The following is a 14,476-nucleotide window of genomic DNA, read 5'->3' as shown; positions in this document are numbered from 1 at the left end:
CCACAGATTACAAAAGGCAACCCACTGGGGCTGCTATGACAGCAAAGTCCTCTACTGGAGTGGTAGGGGCTGGCACACTGAATGGAAAGTATAGATGCAGGAGATAAGCCCCAGAGACAAAGCAGGGGGAAGCTCAGCAGTCCAGGCTGGAAAAGAGAGCGGGGAAAAGGCAGGTTAGGAAGTCATGAGTTGAGGAGCCAGCATGCAGGTACACAGAGAAGAATATAGGTAAACCCGGGGAAGCTGCACACACATGAATAAAAGGCATTTGGCCCTGCATTGGTCCCCGAGTGCTGATGGGTTACAGCCTCATTGTTCTTCTGCAGGACTCAAAGCCACACTCGCCACCTCTTATGGGTAGTAGGGGCAAGCAGACACAGCCCAGCTCTCACACGCCGTCCACAGATGCCCATACGCTGACCATACACGGGATGTCCCACCGCCAAAAAAAACTCAGTCGCTGTGTGCTGCCAAGGCAGGTTTGCCATCCATGTGCTCAGAGGACAGTGGCTTTGGGGCCGGGAGAGGAGGTGAGCCAACCTGACACCCAGAAACACCTACTACAACAACCACGCACTTCTCTTCCATGCAGACGCAGTAGCTCTGCTGTATTTCTGCAACATCCATTTTAATCCAATGTTCATCAGATAAAATAAACTGCCAAACCAAAGGTCCAGATTTACGGTCAGAGACTTTTTTTGAAGCCCTGCAAGAGACCCAAACTGTTTCAGTTTCCTCTCCCAAATGTCAGCCTTGAGCTGTTCTTGTCTGGCCGACGGAAGCACGTGACGTGAAATAAAAGCCAGGAAATAAAGACTTTCTGAATAAACATTTATTTGGTGAGAAATACTTCTGATTTTTGGCAGACATATCTCAGAAACCTGAAGCCCTATGTATAGCATGCCTACAGAGCGCAATTTCTATTTAAAGGGAAGCTGCAGCTGTCTGTAGCTCTTAATGAAGAATAATGCCTGGGAATAAATGACTGCCATTTCTGAGAGATAGTTCTCAAATGACAGTGATTCTTCCCTTTTTCTCTCTCCCTATAAATACAGAGTGGCATGTACTGGGCAGTTGTTTGGTAGAATGGACACACACAGCTCTCACTTTTGTTTGTAGCCTAGTAATTTCCGTAGAAAACCATTAAGTGGTTTAGCACAGGGATACCAAAGCAATTCAAAAGCAAAGACATTCAGAATCATTAAGGCTGCATGTGCCAAAACTTCCTGTCGCTTTCCCAAGGCGTGCATGGCTCATCACTGTTTGAACAGACACCGGGCATCACTTCCAACCGCACCGCAAACCTGGCGTTGAGGCTCAAGGCTGCACTGCAAACCTGGCGTTGAGGTTTAAGGCGTGGGAGGCGGCAGCTTATGGAAAACTGCTGTAAAAGGCTCACTAATGATCAATTTTCATCACTTGTGTCTGCCTCCTCTCTAAGGGGCTGCCGCAGCAGCAGTGTGGGCAAGCGGAGATGGTGATGCTCTGGGGAGAGGGAGTGCCCAGGCTGCCGCCAGCCTGGCCAGGCAGCTCAGGAAGTGGCACTGACATCAGCTCCAAGAGCTGTCATTCCCAGCCGCGCCGCTGGTCCAGGTGCCAGGAAAAACAGCCGGCGGCCAGAGGAGGAGTACGGACAAGATAGGACCAGGGTGAAGGGAGAAAGGAGGTCCGAGGAGCGGACAAAGGAGGTGGCAGCTAAAAATGGGATTGGACCAGGGCTAAGCCTTGCGTGGCTGCAGTCCCCAAGATCCTCTCCAGCACCATGCTCAGCCCTTACGGTGGCAGATGCTCACTGAAGCCAGGCACAGAAAGCCTGTCAGAGCAAGGAGCGGGGATGTTTACTATCCTGCCATCTGCAGTTTGCTCAAAATAACAGTTATAGATATGAGATCAACTGAAGACGTTTCAGTTATTGACACATACTGGATTTAGAGATTTATTTTCCATTTCCCACAAACGGTGCCAGAGGTTTTCACACAAGCACAAAAAAAAGTGAAGAAATGCCTACGAGTGAGGAACACGAAGAGTTTATTCGTTGCTCCTGTCAGAATGTGTTTGTGCTTGTGCGGCTAGCGCTCCAAAAAAGCTGTGGCATATGTTTTCAGGATGGAAAAAAACCCTCAGGATAACTAAATCCCATCAGAAAATTACAAAACTGTATGCTGGAATTCAAAAGGTACCCTCCTACAAGAGCAAAGGAGCTTCGCCTTGCTTTGTTTTTACCCCTCACTAAGTGAAATAAATGTTCCTCCTTAACGAATCCTCCTGACATCCCTTTTTCTCTCTGCAAAAGAGGAATATGGACTTGATTTGTACCAGCTCTGCTATTCCAGAAATGTTGTTCATCCAAATGAGGAGAGCAGGAGAAAGGAAGCAAAACATTTGTGCTGTTTAGTAAACAGGCAGTTTCTAGGTGGATACAAGACACTGGTCCCAATTTACTGCCCCCCTCCCTCCTCACACCCCACTTCGTCTGAAGTTTGCCTGGGTGGCAGGAGGAGGAGGAGGTGGAAGGGATGAGAACAGCTATTGCTTGCAGTGGGAAAGGTCTGATCGCTTTCCACACATCTTAATGTGACAACACCCTGCAAACACTCAGAGAAGAGATATCAGTGTTTTTCAGTAAAATCACTGTATGCTGGCATCTCCTTTCAGCAGAAACAGCATCCCTCCTCATCTCTGGTATTTCTGTCTCTCCGAGAGGATAAAGGAAAGAAGCAAGGGGAGAGGAAGAACCTGGTCGACCACCTCCTTCTTGCAGCACTGTCCTCCAAGCAGAAGCCAGGTGACAAAACACACTCTCAAGGAACTTCTAAAGAGCTCTCCATTACCTACAAAGGACTCCCCCCCAAAAAATGGTCCTGAATGCCAAGGTGAGAGCCATTCTCAAGAGCGCTTTCTGTCCTTCGGTACCTGGTGAGAAGAGTGCTGATTTTTCTGCACAAACCCAGACCTCACAAGTGTAATTTGGGGTTTTGGCACCGCAATAGCAGATGACCACCCTGCACTTTTAAGTGGGTTCATTTAAAATCATTTAGGACAGGGCAGAATGTAATAATCACACCGACAGCATCTTAGACAGGTACTTCATCCCCTGTAACGGGTGGTGATTGCCGCCTCCTCTTGCACAGTTTATCTGGCTGATCTGGCACACCACATACCTTAGAGGACCCAGGGAATGCTCTCCTCTGCCTGAGGTGGTGGTGCTGTTGCAACCAGTGGAGGTGATTGCAACATCTTGCACAAACATCTCCTGTTAACCCAACAGCTTTGCATGCTAGGACAGTTGATTATTATTATTATTATTATTATTATTATTATTATTATTATTATTATTATTTAAAGCTGCCCTCCTCTGCTCTAGGATGTCAGCGTGCAAAGTAAGCCCTTGTGGTTTCGAAGAAGTCTTTCGAAGTGAGGGAATAAGCTGATATGGCCACATCTGCTTGGACACATAGACAGTGAGAAGCTCCAGGTCTCAGAGGTCCCTTATTTATCTTAAGGAGTTACTAACTTGGCAACTTAGTGTCCAGTAACAACTCCAAACATCAGCTTTGTTAACCATTTCACTGTAGATCAAAACATGTGGGAAAGCAGAGAGATGATGAAGATTTTTCAGTGTCTTCTCTAACACTTATTTTGCAAGTGGGTCTTGGGAAAGCAGCACTGCTTAGATTCAGTCTCAATCTGCTTCCCATAACCTGAACCCAAAGAGGAAAGCAAAGGAGGACATCCAACTTCCAGGGAACTAGAAGGCAGGCCCAGCAGTCATAAAATATATTTGTATTTACTAAATTTATGGAAAGTGCAAAAACTAATTTGCTCAAACTGGAAGAATCTGCAGCTGTTTTATCACTAACATCCTGAAGGACCACTGCATACTTTGGGTGTAAGGGTTTAAGTATTAATTTACCTAATTTTAAAATTCCCAAGGTTCCTTCTTAAGACAAAAATAAGGATTATTCTCAAACCTGGCAGGCAAAGAATTCTTGCTTTCCTCTGTTCGAGAGGATGTTTACATTTTATCTGCACATTTGCCCATTTCAACCCAGAAACGCAGATGGGAACCGTCTTATTAAATGCCACAGCTGGATCAGGGTCTTTGTTACGTGACTATGTTTCCCTCTGAAAGGTGTACTACTCCAGTTTCCATGAACACAAACCTCTGAGAGGAGCATTTCTATTGAAAATACTCAAACTAATATAAGAAACTGATCAAAGCAATAGGAGTTTGGAATATCAGGTGCAAATAACCACATTTACATTCCCCTAATTTGAAAGTGGCCAAATAATTTCAACCATTGTATGAGCACATATAAAACTCCTGAATCCGACCCGTAGATTGCTGAACTGTTATCTATAATATTTTTCATTCTTGTTAGGCTACACAGTCACAAGGCCTTTAAATGCAGGCTTATATATTTAACTACAAAGCAATAGCCATGTGTTAAATAACTGTAGCAGTCCAAGGAAAAGAAACCCAGCATCTTTCCTTAGATAACACTGTATTGCCCTTGAAGACATTAAAAGAAAGAAAAAAGAGAGAGGGAGAGAAATTCAAGTCTTGGTTTGCAGCCCAATGCAAACACGTCTGCTTTTGGTTTCAGCAGAGTGAAAAGATGCTCAGTACATCACGGAGTGGGAGCAAACAAAAACTACAGTGGCAGATACCACCCCCCCAAAAGACACAATTGCAAGTACACGTTATCACTGCTAGGAACTCACAACATTCACTATGTTCTTCTTCTGGGAATTCTGGATTATCCTTTAGCATGAAGATTTTTCAGAAGCTGCCAGATTGCTCACAGGTCCTCACTGGCTTTCCTCTTTCAAATAAAGTAAGATAGAGCTGTAAAAGAAAAGCAAATCATAGTAAGAAAAGAAAGCAAGGATTAAAAAGAGAAAAATCCATACGGCTGTTTAGCAAATGAACAACTGATTCCTACACCTCTGTGAAGGAAATACATTTTTAATGAGCTCCCAGGATAGAGATTCCAGTACAGAGTGACACTGATCTAGGATAGGAAGAGTCATCTGCTCTGTACTTCTTATCACCAACAATTAAAACCCAGCTCGGAGTTGCTGAGGCAGATGCATGATTAAAATAGTTCTTGGATACTCCTGTTGCCATAACAAGAGGAAGAAGAAACTACTCAGTGGTGGTGTTTTGAGAAGTGTCTTCAAACAAAGCCCACGGTGTGCAGAGAGGTCCACAGAGGAAGACTTTTGTTCTCAATGAACTCCTCTAAGGGGACACAAACACCTATCTATTTCTGTGGTTATCTGTAATAGTGCAAGAGAGGAGTACTGAAACCAAACATACACACATACACACACTTGCTACTCCTCAGTAGGAAGTATTTTTCACATCTGAGATTTTAATATTTTGTGGTTCTTTCATTTTTCAGAATTTCTTTGTGGACCAACTCTTTTTTTTTTTTTTTTTTTTGACCTGCTGTACAAGGTATCAGACTATCCTCAGCCTTTTTCCTGGGGTCTGGGAAAACTGCTGTGCTACATTTTTATGTGAACCCCACACAGAATACTTAAAATAGAGTGTGATTTCCACAGGGCCCAAACCGAACGTTTTTTCCTTCAGCCAGGTTCTCATGGCCTACTTGTGCTTCCTAAATTCTGAGTTTCACTTTGTGCCACAAACTTTTTCTAACTCCTCGACATGAGGCTCCTCAAACATTTCACATGTAATTTCAGGATTCATGCACACAAATTTCCATCCTATCAGCGCTATGGTGGAATCCACATCCCCAAAGCAAAAACACCTGCAGGACAAAAGTCTACAGCTGAGACAGTGCAAGCTCTCTTTACTTTCAGTGGAGGAAGCTAGGCAATCTAGAAAATGAATAATTTGACCTATCTTAAGCATCTGCTTAGGACAGAATGAATCACTCTCTAGAAAGGTCTGCTTCTTTCCCTCCATAAAGTGAGTCTAGACACTGAGCTCAGACTAGATGGCTACAGACGAATGCAGATGAATCTCACCCTACGTGAAGGCAGGAAACAAGTCAGACAGACAAGAGCAGTTCATGGGTGAAGAGCAGAGAGAAGGCAACGCAATGGTGGTAGGCAATGTTTACAGCCCTGAGACAGTCTGTTTCAACTGAACATAAAAAGCAACAACTGCAAAACACTCCAAAACCCAAACCAGTATTTCCCCAGCTGATCCAGCTTTGGTGTAAGACAACTACTGGGTTTACTGGCTGCAGTTAAGCCCTCACAGAGCAGTGTCCTTGAAGGTTTGCCATTTCCTCCAGCTGGCTGGGACTCTCCATGGTGCGCTGGCAATGATGGTGATGATCAGCTTCAGTTACATGCATCATTGTCCTCTCCCTGATGGATTGTAGCGTTGCAAGATACCTGTTACAAAAGCCTTCCCAGCCTAAGAAACTCTGAGCTGGAAGTACAGCTCCTGTGTGACAGAGGCACTGCAGCCTCAAGATCCTTCAGATCCCCAGGCCCTGTCTAAAGTTCCAGGATTTTGGTCAACAGCTTCCCTCCTCTCCAATAAAATGGGACACTGCTGCTTATCTGTCAGAGAAGCATACCCTCTGACATCATCTCACAAGCTTTTTAACTTTAGAAAGCTGACCAAAAGGAGAACCACCCCAAACCATATTTAAGTCAACCCTCAACATTTTCTTTAACGCAATTTTTTTCAAGAGGTTTGTTTCTTTCAATTAGATGAAACTCAAGATGGAAAGAAAACCTCAAAATACTCAAAATATTTTGCTTCTAGGTGTTAAAATGGAACATTTTGGCATTTTCAAAATTACCACTTCTGGTGTTTTTCCCGTAATTTGGCAATCCGAAAATCCCCTAAAAAAATTCAATTTTTAATCTTCATGACGTCCCCCCAAAATTCACCAAACACTTCTCTCTTGTCATTCAATGTGCAGGGGAACCTGAAAATGTACCCAAAAAGATTATGACAAAATATTTAACATTTCTGCCAAAATTAGATGGCTTCCAGTTATTTTTAGTAAAAGCAGGGAGGTTTCCTCCATGAGCACCTTGTTTCCCACAACAGGTTTCACAGCTCCTGCTTGCACGGACTCCTCTGAGCCTCCCTGGAGAGTCAGCTGCCTGTGACATTGAGCTGAAACCCACCGCACTCAAAGTCGTTCTGCTAACTTCAAGAGGCAGGATTAGGATTTTGATTCTGTTCAAGTTAAACAAGGCTCTGACTGCCTATACCAGGGCTCCGATCACTGAAACAGGAGCAAGTATCGCACGCTAACTATGCAGTTATCTTGCTATCGGTCTGGAATTTGTCTTGTAGACCCACGCCAGCACATGGACATGGGAACAAGTCACAAGCAGTGTCTGTGCAACACAGTGCAGTGGTGCTCTGTGGCAGCTATCCTGGTCCGTGCACTTATTTCACAGAAAGAATGACACGAAGCAAGGCGGCCTACCCCTCAGGGAAAAAGGGTGAGAGACCTTGCATTTAGTAAAGGGTGCCTTTGCACCATGCACGCAGCCAGTTATAATGGAGCAGATGATGCACTGTAAATTCAAAAGCTAGTTTCGTCTGCTACGACATGCTCACTTGACCTTACCCATAGGCACTTCTTTCTGCGAGGGGCAAGGCACGTCTGCCTGCAGATGTTCCCAGACATTTTTATGCCTAAAGTTTAAACACAGCATAGCACAAACTTCAGGACGCACAGGGAGATACCCTGCTTCTTGAAGCACAATCCTCACCTGGAGAGCAGAGCATTCATTCCCTAATTGGGACAATCTTTTTGGTATGCAGATCTGATGGGCTGCAATGACATGCTCTTCTTCGAACATGCAAAAGACCTGTAACGTGGAGGGACCATCAACGAAGGCTGGTTTGCAGTAAAACTCGGTTTTAACCAGGCTTTGCAACCAAAGCTTCAACATGATCAATGAATCATTATCACATACATGGTTACCGATCACATCTCAGCTATAAATGGGAAATGCTACGCAAGGAAGCTGTTTTTCATGGTCCCACAGCATTATGGTTATTCAAATATCACAGCATAGCCCTGCCTTTGAGTGCTAAAAAGAACATTTTGTTGACAGATTAGAAGTGTAATTGAGAGATGAACAGACCTCAAATCAAAGAACATGGAAGTACTGCTTGGGAGTATTTAGATACTAAAATTGGACCCCAGGGCAATCGACAATTAAGAACCACAGTACAAGCGAGCAACTGCAAATTGGCAAAACTGAAAACCAGAAGTCGGGTCTGTGCAATACCCTGTACTTATTCCAAGAAAAGGTCATGCTCTTCATCTTGCTTTGAAGAGCAGGCAGTGAGAGATCACCATTTTTCCAGTCCTTTCCCGCAGGTTTTTAATTGCCATTCCTTGCTCTCTTGCATCATGTAATTTGGTTTTCCTAATTCACAAATCAGCATAAGCTAATAAAACTGTTTAAGAGACGGCAGCGTTGTTCCCCAGTTGTTTCGTTGTTCGCTATTATCCCACAACTAATCCTTCAACTCAAATAAAACCATAATTCATTTCCTCCTTTATTCTCTCTCTGCATGAAATAGTTTTAGACAGGTTCAATCCTGCCCCACCGCAAATGGGAAAGGCGAGGTTGTATGTTCCTGGAGTGTGTGCTATTTCAATTACCTAATGTGTATATCATCTGTCATGTCAGGAAACAAATCCTAAACTATTTTCAACAGGTTTAGCTGATTTTACACATATAGAAAAGATTCTAATTGAAAAGAACAAAAACCAAAACAAAATCCCGAAACACACAAACCAACCAAGAATTATCTATCTTTCAGATTCAAGTTAATAAAAGCTTCTCTACACCAGCCATGCCAAACTTTACTCATCTGAAAACCTCCTGACATTTTGTCTAGCGTACAAAGGCTGCTCCTGATGGGGCTGAGTCATCTTTACATTAATTGTTCTGTTAGTGTAAAAAAGACCTAGATCACAATTATGCCTACTTTAAGGCTACAGTGAAGGAACATCACCTTAGCACAAAAGAGGTTTCATTCGTATAAAACAGTCAGGCATCACTCTGATTTCTGTTTAACATTGATTCCTCAAGTGAAGCTTGATTCTTCACAGCTTTGTCATGTAAACAAGCACCTCCCATGGCTTTGCATGCATTCCATAGTGAAATGCCCAACTTTACAATATGTTACACCCACTTTGTGCAAGGTGAATAACTGTATCTGGGTGTAAGGGAATAATAAATCAAGTTGTCAGCACTGCATATCCTGCAGGTCCTAAACCAGAAAAACAGCATGCAGATCATAGGGCTCAGACAAGGAAGTGATTCATTCTGCCCCACCATTTGTAGTAGGGGAAAGAATCATAGAATATCCTGAGTTGGAAGGGAACCTGAAGGATCATCGAGTCCAACTCCCACCCCTGCACAGGACAATCCCAAATTCAGACCATGGCTCTGAGGGCGTTGTCCAAGAGCTCCTTGAATATCACCAGGCTTGGTGCTGTGTCTGCCTCCCTGGGGAGCCTGTTCCAGTGCTCCACCACCCTCTGGGGGAAGCCCCTTTTCCTAATATCCAACCTAAACCTCCCCTGGCACATCTTCCTGCCATTCCCTCGGGTCCTGTTGTTGGTCACCAGAGAGAAGAGATCAGCGCCTGCCCCTCCTCCTCCCCTTGTGAGGAAGCTGCAGACCACAATGAGGTCTGCCCTCAGCCTCCTCTTCTCTAGGCTGAACAAACCAGGTGATTTTAGCCACTCCTCATATGGTTTCCCCTCTAAACCCTTCACCAGCTTTGTGGCCCTCCTCTGGACACTCTCTAGTAGCTTTATATCCTTAATGTACTGTGGCACCCAAACCTGCACGCAGCACTCGAGGTGAGGCCGCACCAGCACAGAGCAGAGCGGGACAATCCCCTCCTTCGACCGGCTGCAGTGCAGGGCTTGATGCACCCCAGGATGCAGTTGGACCTCTTGGCTGCCAGGGCACACCTTTGGCTCATGTTCAACTTGCCATCGACCAGAACCCCCAGGTCCCTCTCCGCGGGGCTGCTCTCCAGCCTCTCGCTCCCCAGTCTGTGCGTACATCCAGGGTTGCCGTGCCCCAGGTGCAAAATCCGGCACTTGCCCTTGTTAAACTTCATATGGTTGGTGATTGCCCAGCTCTCTGATTTGTCCAGATCTCTCTGCAGGGCCTCTCTGTCCTCAGGAGTGTCAACAGCTCCTCCCAATTTTGTGTCATCAGCAAACTTAATCAGTATTCCTTCCAGTCCTGCATCCAAGTCATTTATGAAGACCTTAAAGAGTACTGGCCCTACAATGGATCCCTGCAGAACCCCGCTAGTGACTGACTGCCAGCCCAATGTAACCCCATTTACTAGGACCCTTTGAGCCCGACCCATCAGCCAATCGCTAACCCATTGCATTACATGTTTATCTAGCTGCGTGCTGGACATTTTGTCCAGGAGGATACTGCGAGAGACAGTATCAAAAGTTTTACTGAAATCCAAAATGATTACATAGACTGGCTTCCCTTGGTTAACTAGGCGGGTAACCTTGTCATAGAAAGAAATTAAGTTTGTTAATCAGGACTTTCTCCCCGTGAACCTGTGCTGGCTGGGACCAATGACTCCGTTGCCTTTCAGAAGATCTATGTTACCTTTGCCAGCTCTGTGAACATATCCATGGGCCTCCCCAGCCCTGCACATCTTTCCTGTGTGAATGGCATTTCCACTGCAGGTACTTACTGGGAAAATGAAGTGCTGCAGGATGGGAACATCGCTCTGCAAACAGCAGACAGACAGGACTAGTGTGTGGGGCTGAAGGGGTATGACTGCAGCTCACACCCACCAGCACAGGAGCCGCTACTGAAGATGACCAATGATTCTACACAACTAACATTAGCTGTTAGTCATCTAGAAAACAGTGTCCCAAGATTTAATAAAAAAACCCCATTATTCATCATTATTTCATCCACAGCAGGTATTTTTCCCAATTTAAGGCTCAGGTAACCACCCCTTGTTTTAGCATCAATCTATGCAAGTGGACTGGGAATGGGATTTTTCAGCCCTACTCACTGGACATCCAAAGCTGTTATCTGGAAACCACGGAAGCAACTTTGTTCCCAGAGCAGTCCCCATTGCTTTCGTTACCTATTCCCTAACCCAAACACCTTTGAACAAGCAATCAGAAAATAGATGAAGGTTCATCACCACAGGGGCAGTTGTAAATACGAAAACACGTATGTCAGCTCAAACTCACACTCTCTGTTTACACAATGCCTAATAACAATTCAAACACAAATCTGATTAGGACCTCTGAGACATCACCTTTACACAAATAAGAGCAGTCAGAACCGTCCTTGTTATTTGTACTTCACTAATACCCAGTTTTTCCAAGAAGACTTGAGGTTAAAACTGTGCTTAGCCCTGTGATTCACTTACCATGCTTAGTTTCTAAGCTCTACAAGATTTTCCCCACAGAGTACAGCGTAAGGTATTAAAAGAGCAAGTAAAGAGGCAGGCAATGGGTGCAATACACAATGCCACCAAGTGAAAAGAAAACTAACAGGAGCACGTCTAGGTGGTTTTGTCTAAGAAGCAACAGTACATAACTGGAAGAAGAAAAATACCTCACAAATACCTTCTATCATATGTCAATGATGTATTTTTTAATAAAAATCCATCACCCTGTTAATATCCGCACCCCGTTTGCCACTTTCTCATGGCTATCAAAGCAGGAATAGCAGGAGGGAGGAGAGGGAATTTCAACACTGATTTATATTTCTCTTAGCACACCAACTTTCTTCAATCTCACACAGAGGTTTTTAAGTAAAAACAACTCTATTGCCTGCGTGTTTGTAACACAGTCATTCCTACAGGTCTTCCGAGCAGAAGAGATTGAAAAAGAATGCAAATGGTCCATAATAATTCAGGCTCAGAGCCAGTAATGTTGAACAGATATAAGCAATAAAAATAACCACTCTGGATGCTTCCGAAACATGACATAAATATTTCTCTTTTTCTTTTGTGGAAGCTATTATGTGAAAAATGCAGCTATGCCCTAAGTTGAGACAATGAGCCTCCTGCGTATTTGAAGAACTGCAGCACCCTTGTAACTTGTTACAGATGAGAAGGGGCTCAAGGGCTAGGCCTGCATTAAACGTACAGACATCTCACAGATGATGGCCACAGTTCTCCTGGAAACAGATGGTGCTGAAGGAGGAATCCAAACACTGTGAGTCCCAAAGCGTAGCAGCACCAAAACCAATGTCTGAGGTTCTGTTTATTTGTAGTATTTTAATGAGCTAAAGATAAACCACCTGAAGAAGATAGCTCTGTGGGTTGTAGTGTTAACAAATACTGGCAGAAAAGCTTCACCTTTGGTGGCAGCAGTAATCCCAGCAGATGCCTGCCATAGTAATTCTCTGGTGCCAGTAAGATCTGAGCTGGGGCTGTGACCTTTGCTTCACTGGGTTCAGCTGCAGGTTCCCACAGCTCTCCATCTGCCTACTTACACAGAGCATTCAGGGAGCAGCTTCCCCGTAGCCTCTACCCATGCAGCGGGTTGGGTTGAGGAGGACCTGCGTAACGCAAGCCGCCAGGCTGGGGACACAGACACGGGCACAGGCACAAACAATGCCACCACGTGAGCCTTGTTTCCTTAGGAAACCAGCCCAGAACCCACCCTTAACCTTCTCCCCGCTTCCAGTGCGGTCACGTCTTTTGCGCTGCTGATGCAATGTGAAGCACAGTGCTGGAAAACAAAGGCACTATTGACTAACTTTTTTTCAGGATTAAAATGACTATGCTAGCTTACAACAGAGTTTTCAATGATTTCGACACTGAGCGCTAAGTAACAGGAACACGGCTTGGCAATAAATCCAGAGATTACCTGTTGAAACATTAATGGCAAACACCTTTTGATGTGGGCTGCTTTATGTGGTGCAAAAGCCAGCACTGTAATTATGCATTTCCTTTCTATGAATCTAGTATTTAAAAGTAAAGTATTACTTGGGGGGGTGGGAAGGGAGGGCATGTTTGTGTGTATATGCATGTGTGTGCATGTGTGTTACAGGAAATACTCTACAGCTGAGTCTGTGATTTACCAGCGTAGCTGCACGTAGTAAATCTGCAACAGGGGACCTCAGCCGTTTCATTCATCGTGCACCAAGCAGAGGGCTAAAACAATTGCCACACTTAAGACAAATGCCAGTGTGAGTCATACCAGCCAGAGTGCAAACATGTTTGCTGTTGGGTGAGTCAGAATATCACATCCTGAATTCACAAACCCTCCTATAAATAATAATTTCCAAAATTGTTGCATTTCTTTAATACAATGCAATGTTAAGTGTGATGCTGAATCTATAAAGGCTTTCCTGGCTACGAATAAAATGTTTTTCTCGTCTTCGCTTTTGTTCTTGATTACATGTACCCACCTATAGTAGTAGGCTGTCTATGGTGACTGAAGTGGCAGTTGCGTCAACGCATAATTAGCAAAACCCAAACACAGCTCAAAATGTGTGACAAATGAGAGATACCCAAAACAAAAAGACAGAACTAAATCCAAGTCACTGAACCTTTTGCTTCCTGTATATGCTTTCTGTATCAGCACTTTTGTTGCTCTGAATCTGACATGCTTTAGCATGTTCAGCATTCAAAGAAAAGGAACATCACGCCACCTTGGGACACAGACCAGCTGATAAAAGGGGTGAGAAATGCCAGAGGAGCGGCCAGAGAGGCCATGGCACATGCTGCACACAGGCAGGGAGGGACCGGGCCTGCCCCCGTGCTCGACAGCATAGGTACACATAGCAAAAGCACGGCCCTCGCTTCAGGGAGCGCTAAGACTCAATATGGTATACAGTGATCATTCTTCCCTGAGAATAAGAACATACCTAGTAGCAAAATAAATGCACTGTAATAAATAATTGGTAATGATTATCCATGACTTCCTTTAATTCAGGAAAGCATCTGAATCAGAAGTCATGCAACTGCCTTTTGAAATAGGGCTGAACTTAAGGCTATGACCAGATTGGTTCAGGAGAGTGCTGATAAAGATGCGTGATGTCTCTGCAAGCAAGGAAAAAACCTTGTGATTTTGTGTAAGGTTGGGGGGGAGTGTTTCCAACTTGATTTTCAGTTAGGAATTTATTCTCATCTTACACAAAAGGGAATTCAGACACATACAAATCTCCTTAGATCAAATCAAGGCAGTCTTGCTTTCTCCTAATTGTTTTGTGGAATAACCACTCAGAAGTTCATTTCTGTTACCTTTCTCTGGCAAAACAAAAGGCCTTTTAGAAAAATTTTATTGCTAAACCAATGAAATTCTCCTGGGAGAAACTTCGTTATGGAAATGAAGTGACAACTTCTTTTATCTAGCCAAGCAGCAAGTCTGCATTTATAAAAGGCATTCTGTGCACGAAGTACAGTGAGTGGGAGGACATGAAAATGCTATTTTTAATCCAGATTTCGGCGTTCCTCCCATACAGATCTCCTGGAATAATAACAGCA

The 14,476-nt window shown here is 44.3% G+C and overlaps 1 protein-coding gene across 12 annotated transcripts in view; it reads right to left on the bottom strand.

Moving 5' to 3' along the window:
- The window catches only part of ATXN1 (ataxin 1), a 223,412-nt gene that overhangs the window by 84,586 nt on the left and 124,350 nt on the right, over nt 1-14,476 (bottom strand). For 8 of the 12 annotated variants that reach the window (XM_064443618.1, XM_064443615.1, XM_064443621.1 and 5 more), the window contains one exon: nt 4,726-4,849. The exons of the other annotated variants lie outside the window; for them this stretch is intronic. The gene's annotated coding sequence lies outside the window, so the exon portion shown is untranslated. The remainder of the gene's footprint in view (nt 1-4,725; nt 4,850-14,476) is intronic. 12 annotated transcript variants of the gene reach the window in all.

This window comes from Phalacrocorax carbo, chromosome 2, assembly GCF_963921805.1.
Source record: "Phalacrocorax carbo chromosome 2, bPhaCar2.1, whole genome shotgun sequence".
Lineage (NCBI taxonomy): Eukaryota > Metazoa > Chordata > Aves > Suliformes > Phalacrocoracidae > Phalacrocorax > Phalacrocorax carbo.
The sequence above is the reverse complement of the archived record's forward strand: the minus strand, read 5'-3'. Positions and strand labels throughout refer to the sequence as shown.